The sequence below is a fragment of the Panthera uncia genome (genome assembly GCF_023721935.1).
Source record: "Panthera uncia isolate 11264 chromosome A3 unlocalized genomic scaffold, Puncia_PCG_1.0 HiC_scaffold_11, whole genome shotgun sequence".
Lineage (NCBI taxonomy): Eukaryota > Metazoa > Chordata > Mammalia > Carnivora > Felidae > Panthera > Panthera uncia.
The window spans coordinates 52,388,778-52,402,926 of record NW_026057578.1 but is presented as its reverse complement, the minus strand read 5'-3'; the positions used below and the strand labels follow the sequence as shown (position 1 = coordinate 52,402,926).

Genomic DNA, 14,149 nt, shown 5'->3' with positions numbered 1-14,149 from the left:
TCAGGATGATTCACCACTTTCTATGCACTGGACCAGCTCCACCAACATCTCTGCCATTTTCATGGGCTCCTTGGCCTTCTCCTCGGCCTTCTTATTCCTTTTGGTCACTCTGCCTTTGACTCCATCATTTGGATTCTGAAGATGATTCAGGGTGCTCTCCTCTGAGGCTTCCCCTCCACCTGTGTTTTTATTTGGATGAGCATATTGTCCATCTGCCATAGTTTGCTGCTTCTGCATGTATGCTCTCCCCCACTCCTGGGTGAGAGCCACATTGTCATCCAGCATCTCATTGATGACTGGCAGCAGGAGCTGTTGGAAATCTTCCTCAGGCTCCAGCACTTTCACCTCCTCCAGCTCTGCCAGCTCGAGGACATCGAAGGGCCATATTCTCTCCCACTTCTCCAGAATTTTGCTATCAATGTCTGCAACAAAGAAAGAGAGATGTGATTTGTTGAAAATTTAAATTTTATGTGACACACTATCTGATGTAACCTGTCTGGTCATTTTTTTTGGACAGCCCAACTTAGCCCAACTCCTAGAATAGGAGACTTGATCTTGGTATTCTGTACAAATTGATGTAATACCATGATGCATTTCAGGGGATTCTGGGCATAGGAAGAGATATTTGCAAAGGCTCTTGAGGGGCTGGAGAATGACAGGAGGACTGTCTGCATTGGACCCTAATGTGCACAGGGACTGGGTATTTTTGAACTTCATAAGTTGTCTTGCTATAAATTTATTTCAGTAGCTGATCTGACAAGTGTATGAGGTCAAAACCTTTCCAGGTGTAATAAAAAAATTACCATGCTAATAAAAGTATTTATTTTCTTGAAAAGACAAAAAAATTAACATAATTTTTTCCAAACCATTACAAAAATTTGAAGAAGACAGAATACTTCCAAACTCATTTTAAGAGGCCAGTATTACTCTGATAACAAATCCAGATGAGGATACTACAAAAAAAGAACTACAGGTAAGTATCCTTGATGAATATAGACATAAAAAAACTCAACAAAATTAAATTCAAACAGCAAATCAATTTCAATGGCACATTAAAATGGCCATACACCAAGATCTATATATATATATATATATATATATATATATATATATACACATATATATATATATCTGAAGTATATATATTTTCCATATGTATTTCATATTACATATAATGAAATATACATATATATCTCATAAGAATATTATTCACCCATTAAAAAGAAGGAAATCCTGCCATTTGTGAGAACATGGTTGGACCTTGAATACATTTCACTAAGTGAAATAAGCCTCTAGAGAAGGATAAATACTGCCTACTATCTTTCTACATGGAATCAAAAATAAATTTAAATACATAAAAACATAGAGTAGACTGGTGGTTGCCAGGGGCTGGAGAGTGGGGGGAATGGGGAAATGGTGGTCAAAGTGTATAGACTTTCACATGTAAGTTGAGCAAATTCCATAGATCTAATATACAGTATGTGAGTTAAGAATACTGTATTGTACACTTGAAAGTTTATAAGGTTCTCACCATAACAACAACACCATGGTAACTATGCAAGGTGAAGGATATATTAACTAACTTTATTGTGGTAAACATTTTGCAGAGTATGTGTATTGTTATCACACTGTATACCTTAGACTTACACAATTATGATGTTAATTACAGCTTAATAAAATTGGAGAAAAACATGTATAATAACGATGTTTGCAAGAGAAAAAAATATATATGTATACACACAGTTCAATTCTATAACTTTGTATTTATGATGTGATAATCATTAGCCTAAAATTACCCATGACATTAAAATTCTGTACAAGGTTTTGACACAGAAATTAAGATAGAATACCAATTTAAAAATGTTTGGAATGCTGTATCCCGTGTTGAAAAGTATAAAAAAGATATTTTTCTTTTAAGAGTATGGAACATTATGCCAAAGGCAATGACTTCCCATAAGGAGAACTTCAATCTCGAAGGCATTCTTGTTTCTAGAATAACAGTCTTTACATCTCTGTTACTTTGTCAAATGAAAGGCATTTCTCAGATTTAACAAAACACCGTACACTCAAAATGCCATTTGCTTATTTTAAGATGCAAACATCTTTAGGATGTGAACTCTTAAACGGCACTTCAGTGATTCAGTGTCTTGACCACATGAACAGGGAACCCTTCTATAATATGCATCCTGAAATGGATCATCATGGCTGCTTCCAAGCAATTAGAACCAAGTTCTGTTCATCACTCTTCATCTAATTTGGCTGGTCCTTGTTAAAATCAACACAAGAACTTTTTGTTGCATTGATGTACAAGTAAACTCATGCAGTTGTACCCAAGTGACAAATTGGCAAAGCAATAGTATAGGCTGAGAGTGATTTGCAATACTTACCAGGAGCCAAGTTGTAACATGCTAATGATATTCCACTCTCAGGTTCAAATTGGATTGGAGATCATTTAATGTCTCCTTGGAAAAGAGCTCAAAGAAACCCAAGAAACTCAAAGATCTGGAGATCTTCCAGACTGTCTAAGAAAACACATGTGAATATTAAACATCTCTTTTCAGAAGAGTTGCCTCAAACATTAGTTTATGCCCCTAAAGAAAACTGTGAGAAATCCAACTAGGTTGGGATTCTAGCAGGATGGGACATATTTGAAAACAGGCAGCTAAAGCTTCATATCTGAAGTCTTTGAACTTCTAACCAACTTGAGAACTGAAAGGAGGGAGCTCTATTGTTCCTTTCCATCCCGCCCCACCAAATAATAACAAACACCAACTAAACATTTATTGTTGAAAGAGATCAGACTTGAGCAACCTGCTCCTTATAAGCAATTACCTTTTCCTGCCCTCTCCTGCTTCTGCTTTCTCTCCTCTTCCTTCTGCCATGGTTGTTGAGTGCATCTCAAATGCCAAGCAAGTACTGAATTCTAAAGACAGCCCTTTATTAGTTACACTTTTTCAGAAGAAAGAGTGATTAAGTCTATGTCAAACCTGGCTAGTATGTAAAAAATCTAAAAGTCACATCCAGCTATGATCTTAACCATAGTCTTCATGCTTGGGAAAAAATTGAGAAAAGTGTTATCTCTGATCTTGCATTTGTTGTGTTTCCTGCAAAGAATGTCTTTTTTTTTCCCTTTTCTCTGTCTGAACTATCATCCTGCTCACCCCTTAAAGACTACCTGTAATGTCCTTTTCAAAGCCCCCCTGTTAGGGTGGGTCCTTGCCAGGTACTATGTGTATGTCCCTGGTCTATCTATGGCACTTATCCAAATCTTCCCTGGCACTGCCTGTCCTCTCCTCTACAACTTTTTAAAAAAAATTTTTTAATGTTTGTTTATTTTTGAGAGAGAGAGAGAGAGAGAGAGAGAGAGAGAGAGAGAGAGAGAGAACAAAAAGGAGAGGGGCAGAGAGAGAGGGAGACACAGAATCTGAAGCAGGCTCCAGGCTCCGAGCTGTCAGCACAGAGCCTGATGTAAGGCTTGAACTCATGAACCGTGAGATCATGGACCTGAGCCAAAGTTGGATGATTGACCAACTGAGCCACCCAGACAACCCTAGATATTTTTATTTAAAATTTATTTACTTATCTTGAGAGAGAGAGAGAGAGAGAGAGAGAGAGAGAAAGCTGGGGAGAGGCAGAGAGAGAGAGAGAGAGAGAGAGAGAGAGAGAGAGAGAGAATCCCAATCCGGCTCCACGCTGTCAGTGCAGATCCCAACATGGGGCTGAGAACCCACAAACTGTGAGATCACAACCTGAACCAAAATCAAGAGCCAGCTGCTTAACTGACGGAGTCTCCCAGGCCTCTCCTGTCCTCTGTATCTTGAGCTTCCTGAGGCCAGAAGCCATTTCTCACCCATCTTTGTATCTCCCAACAACTAAATGCAATTGTCAAGGGTGGAGGCTTGATAGAACTTCTCAAGTAATAAGTTCAAGTATATATTTTGTTTGTTTTCTACACACATTCTGCAATTAGCGGTGTCTACAGCCACCTCTTAGTGGATCATGAGAGGGCTTATAAAATGTTCAGAAATTTTGTGAGCCCAGTGTTAAACACAGCCATTATTAAAATTTAAATTACATAAGCCTACAATGAAATGGATTTTATTAAAAAGTAATAAATGCTAAAAAAAACATGACTTCCTCATGATTTTACATTGTGCTAATATCTCGCCTCTTGAGATTATTCCTATTTATTGCATATGCATGGTGGAAACGCTATAGAGGGATGGTTGTCTACACATCTCTTCTTGTCTCCGCATGCAGTGATACCAGCCTAGCAGCTTGAAATCTGCCACGGGTGGAACATTTGCTCCTCAGACATTGGCGAAACTGCAAGTCAGGGGTCACCTACTTCCACTCCAGAGACTAGCTAATGCACTATGTACCTATTCTGAAATCAATTCTCCCCTAACCACATTTAGTACTCTCATAATCCTATTTTCTTTTTTTTTTAATGTTTATTTATTTTTGAGACAGAGACAGAGCATGAACAGGGGAGGGGCAGAGAGAGAGGGAGACACAGAATATGAAACAGGCTTCAGGCTCTGAGCTGTCAGCACAGAGCCTGACGTGGGGCTCGAACCCACCAACTGTGAGATTATGACCTGAGTTGAAGTTAGACTCTTAACCGACTGAGCCACCCAGGCGCCCCATCATAATCCCATTTTCTAATTCACTAAACATGACACCAGAATTCTTTCTACATAAAGACTGGTAATAGTCAAAGATTTATTATATAGAAAAATGCGTTTTAGCCCTAAAGAGGCACCAAACACATTATGTTCTTGTACTGACAAAAGTCAGTATAGACTCTTGCAACGCCACAAGGTTATGATAATGGATTCAATTTTTATTATACAATCATGAAAAAATTATCTCTGTCATTTGAGCTCTAAGTTTCTTGAAAGCTAAGAAAGACGGGGGTCCTCCCTATAATTTTTCGCCAGAGTATAAAATGAATAAAATAGAAAGCATTTTCCTGTCAGTTGAATCACTATGCTGAATTCTTTTTTAAGAGAAAAAAAGGTTTAAATACCGCATTTAGAGATTTAATATAGAATAGAGTGAGGCAATAAAAAAGCCAGTGTGCTACTTTATAGGATTACTTCTGAATCTGATTAATTCTCCCTCCCTTCCTCTCCTCCCCTTCCTGTGCCTTCTTTGCTCTCCCTTTTCAAGAAAGACTTTCTCTGAAGTTGGAGGAGCTGAGCAATAAAACAGATCAGGTTTAAGGGAAGCAATAACCCACCTTCAGATTAGCTGTTGTAATTCACTTGAAATGTTTGTATGGGGTTATTTGGGGTGAAACAATTCAGGATCCACTTTGTATACAGTCAAGTGCCGCCTTTTCTTGTCTTCAGTAAGAAAAACAAAATGAGAACAGAAAGAAGCCTTGTCTTCTACCTGAAAGTTGAGAGAAATTCAAGATCCCAAGAGTTGCTGTTGCCTGTGGTCATTTTCCATTGTTCATTCTATTTTTTTCCCTAATTAATTCCTTTTTCACCTTATCTTGCTCTCTTCAACAATAACGCTTTCCTTTTTAAAATCTGCTTACCTAAGAGTGTTGTGAACCAATTTGGAGTGGTATCTTGATGGAAGTTTTATGAACATTGCTTACTGTAAGTAAAAGACATGGGAGAAGTATGGAGATTATATGTATATAAATATATCCTGCTTTTAAAAAATGAAGTGAAGATTAACACATTCTCTCAAAGATACATCTACTCAACCAGCGGGGATCTTTCTAATTTTTAACAACTTTATTGATCAAATACCTTTCTTCATACTGGAACAGTGAAAGGAACTTTAGGAAACAAAATGGTTTTATTTTTCTGTCTCCACACTTCTGCTGCCATGAGGAAACTTGGTATATTGGAAATAAAAACACCCGAGTTTCAATAGAAGTCTGGGTTGGAATTTTGCTCTTCCATGTGACTTTCAACAGATCAACCCTTCGTAAGCCTCAATTTTAACATCTGCAAAGTAGGGATAATGGTTTTGTTACCTACACTGGAAGATGAAGAGAGGAAGGAAGTACCTGAAAAATTTTTGTAAATAGCAAAGTGCTCTCACATCGTAAGGTTGCTGTCAATAGTCTGGAATTCGTCTTCTAGAGGTACATCACTGGGAAAAAGATGACATTGACTTTTGAGGGTCTGGAGAAAGATTGCCTCTCGTACTTTCTTCCATGTGACTCGATAGCCTGAGTACCCTTGGTAGTGGCCATTGTAATGAAACAAGACCAACTGGAAAGCTTAATTAGCTCAATAGATACCAAAATAAATTTCTGAGTCTAGAGAACTCTTTCACCATAAAATTAAGATGTTGCAATGTGTGTAAAATGTCAATTACATGAGAGTCTCCTTTTGGTCCACACTGTGAATTGGACAGTAGAGAGGTCACCAACTGTGCCACTGAGAGTGGGCACTTGCAGGGCGATCATTTTCCTCACCTACAGGGTGGACAGGCACCCTGTATCTGAAGAGGTGTGCAAGCCTCTCCATTGCACACACCTGTGAACAGAAGCAGTCTCTCCTGCAGGGGGAATGAATGACAGTGACCAGCCATTGTGGGGAGAAGCATTTGGAGGCTTCTCTTTCCAAGATTTAGTTCCAACTGTCTCAGCCCAGATGGGATCTTGGGAAACTGAGAGGCAATTGCCTTTGTATTATCTTGAGTGGATTTTTATTACCCCCTTTCTCAGAGAACTTTCAAAAAAAAAAAAAAAGAAAGCCCCTTGCTGTTAAAAATAAAACATGCACATACATTAGGGTGTGTTTTTTGACAGGGAGATATTTAGTTGAAAAATATCCAGTGCAGTCCAGGGACTGTTTAGAGGGACTGAGTGGCCTCTTTGGTCTGAGCTGTGTGTGCCAAGTGTCTGGAGGGACTGCAGGATGGAAGTTTCAGTGAGGAAAGCAAAAGTGAGCAAGCCCACTCTGGCAGCATGGGTGCAGGGAGGACACAGAGGGGTAAGCATTTTTTAAGCTGGTGTTGCTGTCGGTTTCTGCTAGGACGGTTCCCACCAGGGCAGCTTCCAACCTGCAGCAGACCCTCTCCCTCCTCATTCATTGCAGCACTGCTCAGGATTCTGGGAAAATTGATTTTCCATTTTTCATTCTTAAACATCACACCACACCTATTTTCTTGCTCCAAAGCTAAGCTTTCTAAAGTCCTGATGTGCATGACGATTCTGACAAATCTACACTTCTACAAATGTGGGGAATGGCTACGGGGAATTCAGCCATGAACATGTTCTGTCTGCCTCTCCTGATGAATGATTTCAATACTGAATGGCTGTGCTACATGCTACAGACCTGGCTGACTATGCCCTATCGAACGAGAATACCCGTGCCAGCAAGACATTGTAAAGAAACATCCACTCGAAATTTGTACAAAATGCCAGCAACAGAAAACTCATCCATCCCCGGTGGGTCATCTAAACAAAAATGAAAAATAGAAAATGGAGGTATTTTGATCCCAGTGTCTTCAAAGAAAAATTTCACACAAAGGTACATGCACACACATAGGCACACATGCACACACTGGGACCGTGCACATACACAGACACAAATATGCACACACACAGGCACATGCACACACGCAGAAACATATATGCACATACAGACACACATATGCACACACAGGCACATGCACACATAGTCATACATATGCCCACACACGGGCACAGGCACACACACATTGGCACGTGCATGCACACGGAAACACGTGTATACACATAGGCACAGGAACACACAGACACACATATGCACACACAGGCACGTGCATACACAGACACACATAGACACACATATGCACACAAACAGGCACACATATGCACACACATAGGCATAGGCACACACAGAGGCACATGCATGCACACAGACACACATGCATACGCGTAGGCACAGGCACACAGGTGTACACACACAGGGACACATATGCACACACACACAGGCACAGGCACACCCACAGGCACACATATGTACACACATAGGCACAAGCACACATATGCACACACACAGGCATAGGCACATACAGGCACATGCATGCACACACACACACACACGGGTATACACACAGGCACAGGCACACACACAGGCACACTATGCACACACAAAAACACAAGCATTTGTGCACATTCTTCAAACACAGGTCCTGAAGCTCAAACTTGAATTTGTTAGGAAAAAAAAAAAAAGGAAATCTTAACAGACATGAAGCATTTAGTGTGATATTTAGGTCATTTCGTATTGTGTATAATACATGAATTTTCTCTATTTTTAAAAATTATAATATTTTTAGTTTTTTGTGCAAACTAAAGCAGATAAGCCTGCCTGGCTAGTACCAGGCTTTCTCTGAAACTGTACTTCTGACATTTGTCCTTCAATGACCTTCCAAACTACACACAAAGAAAGCCATTGTTGGGAGCAGTGAAGAAGAGGGGAGGGCAAGTGCTGATCTCAGTCAACCTCCCACCCTCCCTCGTCCAGTCCTTCCTTCTTTCTTGATCTAATACCACCTAAATTACTGGAACATCTCATTCTAAATGAGTTTTGCAGAAATCAAATTCTAATAATTTATGGGCCATTGCATTCTTAACCTTTTACTGAAGTATACAGTATGCAGAAAATTGCACATATCGTAAAGAAATCCTCACAAATATAATGTCCCCATGTAAACAGCACCTCAAGAAACAGAACATCCCCAGTAATTCCAGAAACCCTCCTTGGGCCCCTTTTAATCATTACTTCCCACCGAGAGGACCACAATTCTGACATCCAACAGTTTATGTTAGCTTTATTTATCTTTATAATTTTTATGAACTACAAATGCTTGTATTTTATTAATGTTTATATTCTAGTCTGTCTGGCTTATTTCACTTACTGCTATGTTTATGAGATTGACCCATATTGGTTTTATTCACATAGTATTATGGTATTCTATTGTATGAATATGCCACAATCTCTTCACCCAACCCACCGGTGATGGATATTTAGGTAATTTCCAGTTTCTGGCTATTACAATTAGTTACACTATGACATGTCTTTTGATGAAAACATGTACACAACCTTAGGGGTATTAACATAAGGGTAGAATTTTGAGTCACGGAGTATGAAAGAGTTCAGCCTTAGTAGACACTGACAAAGAGTTTCCATTTTGTTGGACAAAATGATCCAACAGTGACCAATTTATGCTGGATCTAGAAGTGTCTGAGAGTTACATCCTTAACAATAATTAGTACTTTTTGTCTTTCTAAATTTTTTTTGCTATTATATAGTGGTTTTAATTCCCATTTCACTAATCACTAATGTAATTGAGCATTTTTTCATACACTTAGTGGCTACTTGGATAACCTTATCTTGGGTTCCTATTTCTTATTGATTTGTAGGAGCTCTTTATATTTTGTGGGTAGGAGTCCTTGGTCAAATATGTATGGCTTACTCTATCATTCTCTCTATGATGACTTTTGGTGAATCCAAGTTATTTATGTTAATGTGGTCTAATATATTGTATTTTTTCTTTTATGATTAGTACATCTCGTGCTCTCTAGTTAAGCAGTTTTTTTTTTGTCTTCCCAAAGTCATGAAGAAGTCCTTTTATGATTTTTTCAAAAAGCTGTATTTTTTCTTTCATATGTGGATCTTTAATCCATCTGGCATTAATCTTTGTGTACGCTGAGAGGTAGGAGTTAGTCACACCTATTAGATATCCCATACAAATATCCATTTAACCTAGTATCCTTTGGAAATCATTATCCTTTTTAAAGCTATACTAGAGTGTTGCCCTGCACATCTTTCATAAACTACTTTCTGACAAGAATGTAAACAAAGAGTATCACACAGTTCCTTATTTTTCAAACATAAATGAATCATTTCTTTATATCTCAGACTCATTTATTATGAATAAAGAGTTCCTTAGGGAATATTGGATTATATAGATCTATTTGTAACTGCACAAGATGGCATCAATTTTTTAAATATTGTACGTACATTTTTCATCGCTTGTATTAATTATTGTTCTGCTCTTACCCACCAGGATTCTCGGTGACCTCTCCTGCTTCCAGAAGTACCAGTGTAGCCATTCTAATATGCTACTTATAATTTCACATGGAGTAGGAATTAGATGCCATGGGTCAGGTGTCCCAGGCTAGGACAGCTCCATGGCAGGGAGTTTATTGAGGAGTGCAGTTGAATCAAAGTGTGCGGGAGAGTGAAGGCATTGATGGAGCAGAGCCTGAAGCGGGGAGTGAGCACAGTCACATCAAGGGCCTCAGAGGGAGCAGCATGGATCTCAGTTAATGCCATTTCGGTGGAGGGCACTGGGCATCTATACTTTTTCATCAACCACACATTGGATGCTGCCTGACCCTGAGCAAGGCCCTCCAGCTATGAGCAGAGGGCTACCTGAGCTCTGTCCTCATCTGGCAGAGTAGGGGCATCCAACCTGCAGGGCTCTGCCAGCACACAGCAGCATCCACCTCACCAGAATCCCGATTCTTCTGACAGAGCATAGCATGGGAGTTGGGGATAAAGTGCATCAACATCCATGCATGGCTTTGGAATATTGTGGAAACCTTTTTGTCCTGCTTGGAGTTTGTATGCGTCCATATCCTAGGTCTTAGCTGTGTGTTTGGATAATTGATGTTCTGCATATAGGATCACATAACAAATGAGATATTATTCCACTATGTGGGCTTCAAATTAACAAAACACTGCTTTTTATCTGTATGCTAGTGTAACTTGTATTTTAGGTCATGTGACTGAAAATGCTGATTAATTGGGCTGCTTCATTCATTCATGGAGAAATCTACTGTTTTAGGGTGTTTCTAAAGCTAGGCTGTGGTCCCACAAGTTCCTAGGTGCCTGTAAAATCTCACCTCTAAGTTTTGTGCTGTTTGGTGCCGTGTGGCTTGTCTGGCTCCTACTACAATCACTGGAACTGGGGAGGACCTTTCCTTTAGGAATTGCCCATGGGGCTTGTCCTGGCCACCATATCTTCTTCCACACCAACCAAGCCCAACAGGTCCAGCTCAACCACAGCTTGTCCCTGGAGAAAGTCAAGCAGGAGGAAAAGAGAGTGCTATGAGAACACTACCAATATACTGGTGACTGGAGGAGGTGGTGCCTGTACTGACACCCACCTCGTCGTGTCCCTCGTGATGAGGAGTTGGGCACTAGATAGGCCCTGGCCTCTCCTAATCAGAGTGATGGTCTCAACAGCTGCAAAGTTACCTTGAACTGGGCGTTCTACTAAAGACCTCACATGGCAGTTACAAAATCTTAAAAACTGCGATTATCCCTTTACAAATGAGAACTTGTCTGGAATCACGGAGATAACAAGCAATAGAATGAGAATTGGCCACCAGGTCAGGTTGCTTTCAAAGCTTAGGGTCACCAGCCTTTTGTTCTGCTGTCTCTTGGCCCTCTCCTCTCTCTCTATCACCCACGTACCTATCACATACACACACACACACACAGAGCAGATTCTATCCAGTACCATGTTACAGTAAGTTTTGAAATACAAATGTAGGATTTATGAATCAAAAAACTAAATTTTACTTTAGATTTAATGCTTACTTTTAAGTATATGGCAGAAATTTGTGTTATCTATCCATGGAACTGTTTTTTAAAGTAATGATTTTATAAGAAAAATAACAATGCTCTCCATGTAAGTTTGGGAAGTGATAGGAAAAAAAGAAAGATCATAATCACTATAAGTCCATTACCTAGAAAGTTTTGCCAGTTTATTACATTTCACTTAGTGTATTGTCATTTTGTCTTGTGCAGATGTGTTTTGCCATAATTGGGATCATTAGGTCCACAGAGTTTTGATTACTAATTTGTTTCACTTTATATTATACCAGCAGCCTTTCCCATGTCATTAAATATTTCCTGAAGGCTCTTTTTAATGGCTATAAACTGCTTCTTTGTATGAATGTACTATAACTTATTTGTTATTCACCTATTGGTGCATATTTTAGCTGTTCATATTTTTTGCTAGCACATAAGTACCTATGTTGGCTTACAAGTCTTTAATCACATTTCTGATTCTCTCCTACTGATACGTTTGTAGAGTAGACTGGTGGGGTTCATGTGCATGGCAATTTTTAAGGGTCTTTCTATGCCTTGTCAATGACAGTATACACACAGATGACATGTAAACCTGTGCCTCATACAAGCTTCCAATAACTTGCACTGTCCATGCGAACATGGGGAATACATAATACGGGCTATGAAAAGGTATTAGAGAATCAGGTATAATCTTCAGTTAATGAAACAAAGATAAAATACATTTTTAAGCTGCTGAAAAGAAAAGAAGTTTTACTGTTGTTTTAACCAGCTCTCTTGACACCACACTCAGGAAATTTCTATCTTTCTAGAAAATAAAACAAAGAAATAAGACTCCTGAAAAAATTATTTTCTGGTTTTGAAGCTAAGGAAGTAGTATGTAAAATATTTCAGAAGGGATAAGAGCCATACTTCCCATGCATAACATTTTTTAATTAACTTCTTATTTTGAAACAAGAAAGCGCAAAATTATAGCTCGCATCTTTATGGCATTGTGATGCAGAATCCATCTCACAATTGATTACAAGTAAGATGATAAACATCAAGTAAGTAAATCTTTTCAGAATATCTAGTGGTTTTTTTTTTTTTTTCTTACTTACCAAACAAAAAAAACCACATGGGAGAGTTTGTATTAATTCCAACAGCAGAGTGTAAGTGACAATTCTTGAAGTTTGCTTGAATGTTTCAATCACTTTGGCTGCTTTGAATACACAAGGAGAGGTGAAGTTACTGCATTGTATCTTGGAAACGTCACCAAGTTGAGCTTTAGACACAACCAAGAACCTTATTTTGGGTGTCCTCACTTCTTGAGGCCAGCCATTCTATTTACACCCAAAGGCTTCCATCAGTATTCTCGCCTTTGTTTTGTTAACTATGCCTTTGTGAAGTGCTGACTTTGAGTCAGCCCCTCTGACTCAGGGGATCAATTTCCAAATTGTAAAACGTGAATAGCTTATTAATAGCCCTTCCTTTTCTGATCATTCTTCAAAGATAATCATCCCTTGGATTTTAAAATTATTACTCCTTTTCTTTCTAACTTTGTCTCCTTTATAATATATACTTCACTTGTGAATGTTTTTGAACTTTGCATAATTAAATTTAATCTTGTTTTGTTTGCTATTAAGTATTCTTCATAATTCTCATATTAATCCTTTATCAGGTATGTGCTCTGTAAAAATGTCCCCTCTGTCTCTCCTCTTTTTATTGATGTGAGTTACTGCTTCCTTAAAGGGCTGGCTCATACTCTTTTTCTTCCAGGAACTCTACCTTGACTATCTGGTATGAACAAAAATATCTTTGGTAGTGAGTGAGGGTGGTCGAGGGTTGGGGGCCAGATACCAGTTTCTACAGCTGTAGATGTTTTCAACATATGTATGTTCTAACGTATGTGTGTGTGTGTGTGTGTGTGTGTGTGTGTGTGAGTGTGTGTGTGTATAAATGTATATATGTATATGTGTATACATGAGGTCTGTATGTGCATGTTTGTATATATGTAAATATATATATATATATATATATAGTATACATATACTATATATATATATATATATATAGTACACATACATACGGGCTTTAGGTCAGCCTCTTTGATTATATATATGGTACATATTATATATATGATTCCATATATAATATGATATATGATGATATTGCACATATGATATATATGATACATATGTAAATCTGTATACACACACACACACACACACACACCAAGATACAGATTTGTATAGTGTGTATATATATATATATATACACACACACACACATACACAGATTGACTGCATATATATGTAAATGTGTATCTATGTGTATGTTTGTGCATATATATCTACCTCTCTATATATACATATATATCATGATGAGTGAGAAGAAGAGTAATAAAGTTTGGAATATTTGTTCACTCAGCAATTCAGGAACACTAGAAATTATTCGTGCCACATTTCAAAGGAAAGAGAAATATACAGGCTTGTCTTAAGGCCCTTTTCTGGCACAGGCTGCCATTCCCTGAGGTAGGTCACAGGATCTAGACTTGGACGTGTGTATGGAACTGTTTAGTCTTTGGTCTTACTCCTGACTTATCC

General features: G+C 38.5%; 1 pseudogene; it reads right to left on the bottom strand.

The window, feature by feature from the left end:
• LOC125935998 (MORF4 family-associated protein 1-like) lies at positions 1 to 7,182 on the bottom strand (annotated as a pseudogene).
• Between the last annotated feature and the right edge of the window lie 6,967 nt (positions 7,183 to 14,149).